We start from the raw sequence: 13,184 nt of genomic DNA on the forward strand, positions 1-13,184 counted from the left end.
AAGTAATGTTAAGTTTATTGGGGGATTTAACTTGTAAAAAATTATTTTATCGAACCCTAATGTAAACTGTGGACCCTGGGTGATAGTGATGTGTCAGTGTAGGTTCATCGATTATAACAAATGCATCATTCTGGTGCAGGATGTTGACAGTGGGGGAAGCTGTGTGTGTATGGGGAGTAGGGAGTTTATGGGAACTCTTCTACTTTCCACTCAATTTTGCTGTGAGCCTAAAACTACTCTAAAAAAAAAAGTTTATTAATCAAGAAAAAAATTCTTATATTTTATGAATATATGGGACAGCTATCCCTGTATGTGGTAAAAATGAGATTTGTTACAGTACTCAGCAGGAGTGTGTCTAATACAACTGATATTCATGTCTCACTTATAAAAACTGGCTTCATTATCAATCTATAGATTCATTTCATTTGTGTATGTTCACTTAAGGGCGCACACATGGAAACCCTTTGGTGTTATTAGAGCTCTGTTGGGAGGGCTCCTTTTTGGTGGAAGCTATGTCTATTTCTCAAAAGTGATTTAAGAGTAAGATGTGAAATAGCGCTTGCCCCCGAGGATGGAGCCAAAAGAGCATAGGGGATTTATTTGATGCTATCTCTGAGAGACTGGAGAGAGGAATATAAAGAGCTTATACCTTAAGAAAGAATAGGGGAGGACTTCCTTACCTGATATCTCAGATCATGAAGCTACAGTTCTCTCCCTGCTTTAGGGAAAAATAATAATAACAGACTTTTTGCAAAAATCAATTACTGAACATATTCCTATATTCTAGATTTATAATGAAGGATTTTTGTACATATTCATTAAAAAGAGTAATTAGAACATTTTTCTCTGGTTTATAGTAACTAGGATGGCAACACATATATCTTGGAAGTATTTTGTGGTATGATTCTTCAACATAAAATTATTCTTAAAAACTTCTTAGAAGTCTCCAGGTGCTCAGGAATAAGGTCACTTTAAATCATTCCTTACTGACCATAAGAAAAATAATTAGGCAAGACCACAAAACTAAATGTTTAGACTGTTTCTCCTGTTTCCTGATTTTCAGGTTATTTTTTATCCCAATTTTATTTTGCTGTATAGTCATACATTTCATCTTTGAAATAAAGTATATAATAATCACTTTTTTTTTTTTTTTTTTTGAGACGGAGTCTTGCTCTGTCACCCAGGCTGGAGTGCAGTGGCATTATCTCGGTTCACTGTAAGCTCCACCTCCCAGGTTCACACCATTCTCCTGCCTCAGCCTCCCCAGTAGCCGGGACTACAGGCACCTGCCACCATGTCCCGCTAATTTTTTTTTTTTTTTTTTCAGTAGAGACGGGGTTTCACCGTGTTAGCCAGGTTGGCCTTGATCTCCTGACCTTGTGATTTTCAAAGCTGTTCGAGGGCATTTATCAGGCTTTTAACTCTAGGTACTCTTTCCCACAGTGTGAAGGCCAAGAGAAGGGATCCTGGGCTCTCTTCCCTGGCCCCAGGATGGGAATTCAGGGGGAAAAGTTCACCTACTCTTATCCCACAAAAGAAAACTTATTCATCAGTTGTCAAGCTAAGGAGCTTCAGAGTCCATAAACAGGGAAATTGCTAAGAGCTTATCAGTAGCGTCTACCCCTCATCTCCACCTGGGGTCACATGGAGAATGATGGTGGGGGCACCGATCTTGTCCTACTTCAAGTGAAAAGCAGGGGTGTGGGGGGGTTTCATTGTGAAGGGCTCCTTTGTTAAAATTCCTTCCAATTCCAGGAAAAACATGCACTCCAAAGCCATTATCTCTTTTACTTCTTACTAGGGGATTTCCAGGAAAGAGACAGAGAGAGGAGAAAGAAGAGGGCAAAACAGCTGCAGTGAATTTGGTTACCTCTCCAATTGCTTTTCTTGTTGCAGAATATTTCACATCCCAGGATTTTCCTTCTTGACCTCTGGACTGTTGATACACCCAAGATCTTAATATGCTTTCAATCACAGGTTAAAGACATCAAGCGCCAGATCGGTTGGGCCTAGGAGTTCCAGACCGGCCTGGACAACATGGTGAAACCCAGTCACATTTTTTTTTTTTAAGGGGGAGATTTGCTTTTGTTGCCCAGGCTGGAGTGCAGTGGCGAGGTATCGGCTCCGGGACCTCTGCCTCCCGGGTTTGGGTGGCTCTCCTGCCACAGCCTCCCGAATGGCTGGGATTGCAGTGTAAGCCACCATGCCTGACTAATTCCCTAACTGTGCAACTACAAGGTCACTAAACAAATAAACTCAAGTCACAAAACATATTTTTCCTTAAATGGTAAAAAATAATATAATGTATGTTTCAATTAAATAAGTATCTTTGTTTCTCTATAATATGCTTCCCCCTGCACAGATCTGCCCCCTCGCCCCACATAATGCTTGAAAGATAACTCTTGGTTCAGTACTCAATCCTTTAAATGTTAATCCGACTGGGCCAGTGCACCTAAATAATTAATAATGTCCTCCTAAACCCCACGAGTCTATCTAATTCCTTAAAAATCCCGCTACAGGATTGCAGGTGTGAGCCACCGCGCCCAGCCCACTTTGTTAATCAGAGAGGAATAGATGGGCCTGGCGTGGTGGCTCACCCTTGTGATCCAGGAACTTTGGATGGCGGAGCCCGGCGGATCGCTTGAGCCTAGGAGATCCAGACAGGCCTGGGCAACATGGTGAAACTCGGTCTCTTTTTTTTTTTTTTTTTTGAGGCGGAGTTTAGCTCTTGTTGCCCAGGCTGGAGTGCAGTGGTGCAGTCTTGGCTCCCCGCCACCTCCACCTCTTGGGTTTGGGTGGTTCTTCTGCCTCAACCTCCCTAATGGCTGAGATTGCAGGTGTGAGCCACCATGCCCGGCTAATTTTCGTTTTTTTCTTTTTCTTTTTTTTTTTTTTTTGGTACACACAGGGTTTCTCCCTGTTGGTCAGGCTGGTCTCAAACTCAGGACCTCAGGTTATCCGCCCGCCTTGGCTTCCGGGGCTGCTGGGATTGCAAGCGTGAGCCAGCGTGCAAGGCCCAACTGATTAATCAGAAAGGAATAGAGCGGCCTGGCTGGTGGCTCACGCTTGTGATCCCAGGACGTCGGACGGCGGATTGCGGGGGATCACTTGAGCCTAGGAGTTCTACACTGGCCTGGGCAACATGGTGAAACCTGGTCTCTCTTCTTTTTTTTTTTTTTTTTTTTTGGTACAGACAGGTTTCTCCATGTTCATCAGGCTGGTCTCAAACTCCCGACCTCAGGTTATCCGCCCGCCTCCTCCGCCTCCAGGGGTGCTGGGATTGCAGGCGTGCGCCAGCGCACCCAGCCCAGTTTATTAATCAGAAAGGAATAGATCGGCCTGGCATGGTGGCTCAGGCTTGTGATCCCAGGAATCTGGATGGCTGAGTGCGGTGGATCGCTTGAGCCTAGTTCCATACTTGCCTGGGCAACATGGTGAAACCCGGTCACTTTTTGTTTGTTTTGAGGCGGAGTTTCGCTCTTGTTGCCCAGGCTGGAGTGCAGTGGTGAGGTCTTGGCTCAACCGGCCTCCGCCTCCCGGGTTTGGGTGGTTCTCCTGACACAGCCCCCCGAGTGGCTGGGATTGCACGCCTAAGCCACCATGCCCAGCTCATTTTGTTTTTTGTTTGTTTTTGTTGTTGTTGTTGGAGATGGGGTTTCTCCATGTTCATAAGGCTGGTCTCAAACTCCCGACCTCAGGTTATCCACCCGCCTTGGGCATCCGGAGGTGCTGGGATTGCAGGCTTGAGCCAGCGCCCAAGGCCCAATTTATAAATCAGAAAGGAATAGTGCGGGGAATCCCTTGAGCCTAGGAGTTCCAGACAGGCCGGGGCAACATGGTGAAACCCGGTCTTTTTTGTTTTTCTGAGGCAGTTTCACTCTTGTTGCCCGGTTGGAGTGCAGTGGTGCGGTCTCAGCTCCCGGCGGCCTCTGCCTCTTGGGTTTGGATCGTTTTCCTGCCTCAGCCTCCGGAGCGGCTGGGATTGCAGGTGTGAGCCACAATGCCTGGCTAATTTTTTTTTTTTTTTTTTTGTACAGACGGGGTTTCTCCCTTTGTCAGGGTAGTCTCAAACTCCTGACCTCAGGTTAACCGCCTGCTTCGGCCTCCCGGGGTGCTGGGATTGCAGGCGTGAGCCACCATACCCGGCTAATTTTTTTTTTTTTTTTTTTTGGTACAGACGGGGTTTCTCCCTTCTTCAGGGCAATCTCAAACTCCTGACCTCAGGTTAACCGCCTGCTTCGGCCTCCCGGGGTGCTGGGATTGCAGGCGTGAGCCACCATGCCCAGCTTTTTGTTTTTTTTCTTTTTTGGTAGAGACGGGTTTCTCCATGTGGATCACGCTGGTCTCAAACTCCCGACCTCAGGTGATCTGCCCGCCTCGGCCTCCCAGGGTGCTGGGATTGCAGGAGTGAGGCACCGCGCCAGGCCCAATTTATTAATCAGAAAAGAACAGATGCGCCTGGTGTGGCGGCTCACCCTTGTGATTCCCAGGACTTCAGATGGCCCAGCGTGGCCGATCGCTTGAGCCTAGGAGTTCCAGGCCGGCTGGGGCAACATGCTGAAACCCAGTCTCTCTCTCTTTTTTTTTTTTTTTTTTTGAGAGGGAGTTTCGCTCTTGTTGCCCAGGCTACAGTGCAGTGGCAGGGTCTGGCTCCCAGCAGCCTCGGCCTCCCAGGTTTGGGTGGTTCTCCTGCCTCAGCCTCTGGAGTGGCTGGGATTGCAGGCGTGAGCCACCATGCCCTGCTAATTTTGTATTTTGTATTTTTTTTTTTTTTTGGTAGAGATGGAGTTTCTCCATGTTGGTCAGGCTGGCCTCAATCTGACCTCAGGTTATCCGCCGGCCTCGGCCTCCCGGGGTGCTAGGATCGCAGGCGTGAACCACCGCGCCGGGCCCAATTTTTAATCAGACAGGAATAGATCGGCCTGGCGTCATGGCTCACGCTTGTGATCCCAGGACTTTGGACGGCTGAGCATGGCAAATCGCTTGAGCCTAGGAGATCCAGACCCGCCTGGGCAACATGGTGAAACCTGGTTTTGTTCGTTTTTGTTTTGTTTTGTTTTTGAGGCGGAGTTTTCCTCTTGTTGCCCAGGCTGGAGTGCAGTGGCCTGATCTGGGTTCCCCGGGCCTCCGCCTCCCGGGCGAAGGGTGATTCTCCTGCTTCAGCCTCCTGAGTGGCTGGGATTGCAGGTGTGAACCACCATGCCTGGCTTTTTTATTTATTTATTTATTTTGGTTGAGATGGGGTTTCTCCATGTTAGTGGGGCTGGTTTCCAGCTCCTAACCTCGGGTGATCCGCCGGCCTTGGCCTTCCGGGGTGTTGCGATGGCAGGCGTGCGGCACTGCACCTGGCCCCAAACCCAGACCCTTAACAGAAAAACAAAACAAAAATCACAAAGATTAGCCAGGCCTGGTGGACCCCGCAGGTAGTCCCAGCCACTCTGAAGGCTGATGGAGGAGGATTGCTTGAGCCGGAGAGGGGTGGGGGTGGAGGTGGCAGTGAGCCATCATGGCGCTGCTGCAGTCCAAACTGGGCAATAGAGCGGCACCGTGTCTCAGGAAAAGGGAAAGGAAAATAATAATAAAGAAAAAGAAAGTGTACAAAATTGCTAAATCCAGGAACAGCTTCACAATATATTGAGAGAAATAGAGGCAAAGGTTAGCAGACACCAATGCTCACTTAGTGGAACTGCAGGTGTCCCCAAACAGAAGGCTGCTAGTTTTCCAAAAGAAATATATTATTGACAAAAAAAAAAGTTGGTTTGCTACAATATACAAATAGCTAAACTTTATATAGCCACGACCCTCTTGTAGCACTGCTCTAAGCCTTTTCCTGCTCTGAAATAGCTACTATTGTTACCTTCATTGTAGAGAAAACAGATGCCAGAGGTTGTTGTGGAAGGACCACGAAAACTGACTAGGAAATTGACTTCTAAGTTTAGGACTTAAAGGTTCTTCCTGCTCTGCTCCTTACATTGCTACATTTTAGTTAACATACCTATTAAAATACTGGTCCTTTCTATATTTGGAGGGACTCGTCCTGCAGTTTGAAGTTTTTTCTTAGGCTAAGCATTTGGTCAGAAGATCATCTGCGTTTTATGTCAAAGTTTAGACATTGTTCAGTAAGGAATGTAAATATGAGCAAACAGTTATCTGATTAAATAGAAAACCTAGAAGAAAAATCACCTATGAGGAAGTCAAGAAAATGTGAACTCTGGATTTGTGGCTATTTTCAGAATACTAATTTTTTGGTATTTAATGGCATTGTGAATATATTTATTTTTAAAAATTCCTTGTTTTCTACAGATACATATAAGGTAATTAAAAAATGATATGATGTACAGATTTTACTTCAAAATAATTCAGAAGAAGAAGGACTGTATATAAATGAAGTGGGAATATAAATGAAACAAAACTGGCTGTGACCAGGTGTGGTGACTCATGCCTGTAATCCCAGCACTTTGGGAGACTGAGGCAGGTGGATCACTTGAGGTCAGGAGTTCAAGACCAGCCTGGCCAACGTGGTGAAACATCATCTCTACTAAAAATACAACAGTTAGCCAGATGTGGTGCCGGGTGCCTGTAATCCCAGCTACTCGGGAGGCTGAGGCAGGAGAATAACTTGAACCTGGGAGGCAGAATTTGCAGTGAGCCAAGATCACGCCACTGCACTCCAGCCTGGGCAACCATAGCAAAATCCCACCTTTAAAAACAAACAAACAACAACAAAAAATAACAAAAACAAAAAAACTGTCCATGCCATGAATGAAAAATTGTTGATGATGTGTATCTGTAGGGCAATTATATTATTTTTCTCAACATTTTTTACGTCTGAAACTTTTTATTGAACACATGCACACGTCCCTTGTAACTGGGGCTGCTTCCCCATTATTCTCTCAGTAGCCCTTCTGATTTTCACTTCATCTTCATTCTTAGAGACTCTGGATTTTTTTTTTTTTTTTTTTTTTTGGCAAGTTCAAATATGTCTTTGCAAGGACTAGCCAGTATGTCTACCTACTCAGCCATATTATCAGAAACAGAAAAAGTGTCTAGATTCTTTTCTTGTCCTGTTAAGATTTTTTAAATTCCAAGAACAGTCACCTTCTACCAGACACTCTGATGTTGGAAGACAAAGCATATTTTGTAAGTGGCATGATTTCTGGGCTCAAATTTAGAACAAAGCCACAGATTTCAACAACCCAAAAATAACTTACTGTGACTCACCAAATTTAGAAAGATGGAAATTATTAAAAAAAAGAAAACCTTAATTTACTATGTGACCTCTAAGTATCTGGGCTGAAAATTGTAAAGGTAGAAAGGTAAATCAAAAGATACAGAGACTGTAATCATGCACTTAATGAAGTGCTAAATCAAAGTATTTTTGGCGTACGTGGAAGCGTTTAATTTTATCACATTTTTTACTGGTACTATAGCTATTTGCAAGTACATATAAAACTACAGTGTTACATATAAACTACAAAAAAACAACTTTTTAAAAAAATTTTATTATTATACTGTAAGTTTTAGGGTACATGTGCACAATGTGCAGGTTAGTTACATATGTATACATGAGCCATGTTGGTGTGCTGCACCCATTAACTTGTCATTTACATTAGGCATATCTCCTCAGGCTATCTCTCCCCCCTCCCCTCACCCCACAACAGGCCCCAGTGTGTGATGTTCCCCTTCATGTGTCCATGTGTTCTCATTGTTCAATTCCCACCTATGAGTGAGAACATGCAGTGTTTGGTTTTTTGTCCTTGCGATAGTTTACTGAGAATGATGATTTCCAATTTCATCCATGTCCCTACAAAGGACATGAACTCATCCTTTTTATGGCTGCATAGTATCCCATGGTATAGATGTGCCACATTTTCTTAATCCAGTCTATCATTGTTAGACATTTGGGTTGGTTCCAAGTCTTTGCTATTGTGAATAGTGCCGCAATAAACATACGTGTGCATGTGTCTTTATAGCAGCATGATTTATAGTCCTTTGGGTATATACCCAGTAATGGGATGGCTGGGTCACATGGTATTTCTAGTTCTAGATCCCTGAGGAATCACCACACTGACTTCCACAATGGTTGAACTAGTTTACAGTCTCATCAACAGTGTAAAAGTGTTCATATTTCTCCACATCCTCTCCAGCACCTGTTGTTTCCTGACTTTTTAATGATCACCATTCTAACTGGTGTGAGATGGTATCTCATTGAGGTTTTGATTTGCATTTCTCTGATGCCCAGTGATGATGAGCATTTTTTCATGTGTTTTTTGGCTGCATAAGTGTCTTCTTCTGAGAAGTGTCTGTTCATATCCTTCACCCACTTTTTGATGGGGTTGTTTGTTTTTTTCTTGTAAATTTGTTGGAGTTCATTGTAGATTCTGGATATTAGCCCTTTGTCAGATGAGTAGGTTGCAAAAATTTTCTCCCATTTTGTCAAAAATCAACTTTTTAAGAAATGAGACTAATCTAGCAACTTTATTTAAAAGTTTATCTTCAGGGAATAATTAAGGATGGCCGTACAAAAGGATTTAGCCATGACATGAGAATGTTCTCCCTGGCAAATCAATGGAAATTATTAAATGTGCAAAAGGGAACTGTTGGAATAAATTGTAATACCTTCATATGATCATATGATCATATATCATAACCTTTTAAAATGATATTGAAGAGCTGCATAAATTGACTTAAACACATCTTCGCAACACATCACTGAATAGTAGAAATTTGGGCCAGCAAAGAACATAGAGTTGGTCCAATTTCTACAAAAAAAAAGAAGACTCTAATAGCATGACAGCAGGGAAGAGGGAATATATCAACGTATGTGTGTATATGTATGTATATGCATAGCAAGTATGAACTTGAAAGGATATATTTCAAATTGTTTACAGAGATTACCCCAGAGAGGTAAATAACTTTGGCCTTTGGTGTTCTATATTCCACATATTCTGAATTTTCTTTTTTTATTTAAATAGAGATGGGATCTTAGCCAGGAGCAGTGGCTCACCCCTGTAATCCCAGTACTTCGAGAGGCTGAAGAGGGCAGATTGCTTGAGGCAGGAGTTGGAGACCAATCTGGCCAACACGGCAAAACTCTGTTTCTACTAAAACTACAAAAATTAGCCAGGCGCAGTGGCTCATGCCCGTAACCCCAGGTACTTGGGAGGCTGAGGCATGAGAATTGCTTGAACCAGGGGGTGGAGGTTGCAGTGAGCCGAGATCACACCACTGCACTCCAGCCTGGGCAACAGACCAAGACTCTGTCAAAAAACAAAATGAAACAAAATGAAACAACAACAACAAAACAGTAATAAAGAGAAAACCTCATGGACAGGAGCAATGTCTCATGCCTGTAATCCCAGTGCTTTGAGAGGCCAAGATGGGAGAATCGCTTGAGGCCAGGAGTTCAAGACCAGCATAGGCAACATAGCAAGACCTTTTCTCTACAAAAAAATTAAAAATTAGCCAGGCATAGTAGTGCATGCTTATACTCCCAGCTACCTGGGAGGCTGAGGTGGGAGGATCACTTGAGCCTGAGAGTTGGAGGTTGCAGTGATCTGTGATCACACCACTGGGAAGCCATGACCCCATCCCTGCCTCCTTCCTATGTCCAATGCTAGCAATAAATAAGTTTCCCAGTCACAAATAATTATTAGAACCTCCTTCTCAAGTGCCAGCTCCAACCTCTGCTAGGTAGGACACAGGAGCAGCCCTACCCTCTGGAATATACAAAATGTTACAGACACAATATGTACACTGGGGAAGGGGGGTCACCCCAGCAGCCCGTGCCCTCACCTGATCCACAGTTAGCCCCACTGTCCTGCCTCAGCTACTTCTCTGAATAAGAAGATTGGAGCCCCCACTGAGGGAAAAGTTGCTATGGTGAGAGTAAGGAGACCACGAGGCCTCCTCCAAACAAACCAACTCCACCAGCCTCTGGCTCTTAAATAACAATCATCATCATCCAGAAATTTAAGGACTCAGCCCTGGTCAAGGTGGCAAAGGGTCTGTTTGTCTTTCCCCATTAGACAGAAGTCTTATCTTGCTACCCTAATTGTAAAGGAGTGACTGGGAAGGGGTGGTAGGGACGTGGTGGTGGTGGAGACTCCAGCCCCACTTCTCCAGGATTTGCTGATAGGGGCCTGCTTTTAATTTTTATTTTCATTCCATGACTTTTTTTTTTTTTTTTTTGAGACGGAGTCTCGCTCTGTTGCCCAGGCTGGAGTGCAGTGGTGCAATCTCGGCTCACTGCAAGCTCTGCCTCCCGGGTTCATGCCATTCTCCTGCCTCAGCCTCCCATGTAGCTGGAACTACAGGCACCCACCACCACGCCCGGCTAATTTTTTTTTTTTTGTATTTTTAGTAGAGATGGGGCTTCACCATGTTAGCCAGGATGATCTCAAATTCCCGACCTCATGATCTGCCCGCCTTGGCCTCCCAGAGTGCTAGGATTACAGGCATGAGCCACAGCGCCTGGCCCCCATAACTTTTTTTTTAATCCCATAACTTCTTTTTCATAACTTTTTTTTGTAACTTTTCATAAAACTTTTTTCTACTTTTTTGCCACAAGTTTTTTTGCCACAACTTTTTTACATTTTTTATCCTGTAACTTTTCCACCCCATAACTTTTTTATCCCATAACTTTTTTATTTTGTGTTCTTTTAATAAACACTTGCATAGTTACATTACAATTTTGTAAAAATGAAACAGATTATCTCATGCCAAGCATGCCCAGCATTTGCACAGTATCAATACCTTCAATACTATAGTTTTCAAGACATGCAAAATAAAATTTTAAGGCAAAAACAGCACTTTGCAACAACTTAATAATTTATTACATTACAGTAGCATCACACCAGCAGTCAATAATGCCACGTGAGGCAAAAGTCTTTCAGTATTTCCATTATACATTCTGTTTACAAGAATTCATAAATTGGAAAAATTCATTCCAAGAAAACTTGGCAAATAAAGCTTTGGACTAGAATTGGCATTTCTTTCTCTAGTTTTCCTTCCCACTGTTTCTTTCTTTTATACTACACTATTCATATTTTTAAATGTTTTAACTTACTTCAGAACATTAAGATAACAGTTACATTTTTTAATAGTTACATTGTTTTAAAATGACTCTTTAAGGTAAAGTTTTAGAGAAACTATATTATGGATAGGGCAGATTTACATTTTCAAATTTTCTAAAAATCAGCTTTGGTATTAGAACTGATTTTTGTTCATTTCTGGAAAACCTATCAGATTTAATCCAATACTTTAAAAATGATTATTATATTTGCAATCTTTAAATAGGTGTTTTGATTCTTCCTACAGAAATTAAAATGTATTCAGTGGAACTCACATTTTAAAATTCTGTTTCTGATGAACTCTAACCTTTCAATGTTGCCTTCTAAGCAAATTGAAAGCTGCCTTATACTGAATGAGGAAGAGCACAAATACTCAGCTGAATGAGGTATCACAAAAGACTGCATACACTTTGAAGAAAGACTTAAGTTATTGTCATATGATTTCCATTGTTTTTAGCTTTTTCTTAAATGTATGACAAATACCTACACAAAGAATGCTATTTCAGTTAATATAGTAAATTTATTTTCCAGACTGACGTTTAGCTTAAATATGCCAGTGTGTGATTTAATCCATAAGCACCTGATGAACACATTATTGTCAGATTGGTTACAGATGCTAAACACTATCTGAAGGTCATTCCTAGTCATTGACATTTATCAGGGTAAAAGTGATTTCAATGATAAAAGTACCTTTGAAATACTTTATCAATGTATTAGATAAACCCAGTTTCAGAATGATAAAGAAAAAACATTAGACCAAATAATGTGGCTAATTAACAGTGGTCAAATTTCTAGCCTGAGGGTTTAAAATGGACTTAAAGTAACTGTCTTTAAACTGAGCCCAAAGAATGCAAAAGCGGCAAGTTCAGAAAATAAAAGGCAAGAACAGGACATTAAGTCCTGTCATGAGGATGCCAAATGCTAAAAATGGAGATGGCCTAGTAACTAGAAATCCCCACCCCAGGGAGCACACATACATATCTCCCTACATCCTAATAATATGATGTGTTTTGAAACACAGACATTAGAACTTCATGAAGTTTGAACTGTTGAGTCTTTCCCAAGCATCATCAAGTTATGATTTAGGCAATGTATGACTGAAATTCATTCATTCATCATGCATAGGCACAATCACATAAATACTGCACAAAATATGTCCCTAACTGAAACCAAGAGGTACAAAAACATATTTCGCTTTTCGTAGTTTGTGAAGAAATATAACTCTGTGATTGTGTAGACGCATTTCCTAATACACTGACATTCACAAATAGTAGATTGCACTGCAGTTTGTAAACATTTTAAATTGCATAAACTTCTCCTTGATTTTCAAATATAGAATAATACTGTTTACTAAAACTCCTTTTTGTTTCAACTAAGTACTCTCACATATATTAGTTTGTAATAATGTTTATTATTATTTTTTAAAGTGTTTTCCATTCCTTCTTTCTTATATCCATTAAGTCCAAATGAGCTCTCATTTTCTTTCAATGGAAAAGAGAATGGAAAAGAGGGGAAGGTAACTTGGATAAAGTATGAGCACTTACTACCATATGTATTCTAGTTCTGTAGTTTTCAAACTTCAGGGAGAATCTCAAGGATTATTAAAGCACAGATAGCTGTCCCTCTTTTGCACTTTCTGATTCAGGAGGTGTGGGGCTGGCCCAGGAATTTGCATGTCTAACAAGTTCCCACGTGTTGCTGATGCTGAGGGTCTAAGGACTACGATGTGAGAATCAGTGGTTTAGTGGATATCTACCTAATGAATACATGTTGTATTTCCTTTAGCACCTGTGATTATAGAGGAAACATCTTTCAACTGGAAGATGTCATTAAACAGAGGATAAGAGATCAGGTCAGTAAGAATTAAATTTAAATTAATTGAAATGTCACTGAAATGTTTAGAAATAATATGACAGGCCAGGCACAGTGGCTTATGCCTGTAACCCCAGCATTTTGGGAGGTCAAGGCAGATGGATCAGTTGAGGTCAGGAGTTCAAGACGAGCCTGTCCAAGATGGTAAAACTCCCTCTCTACTAAAAATAAAAAAATTAGCTGGGCATGGTGGTGCACACCTGTAGCCCCAGCTACTCGGGAGGCTGAGGCAGGGGAATT

Source organism: Pongo abelii, chromosome 16 (genome assembly GCF_028885655.2).
Source record: "Pongo abelii isolate AG06213 chromosome 16, NHGRI_mPonAbe1-v2.0_pri, whole genome shotgun sequence".
Classification (NCBI taxonomy): domain Eukaryota; kingdom Metazoa; phylum Chordata; class Mammalia; order Primates; family Hominidae; genus Pongo; species Pongo abelii.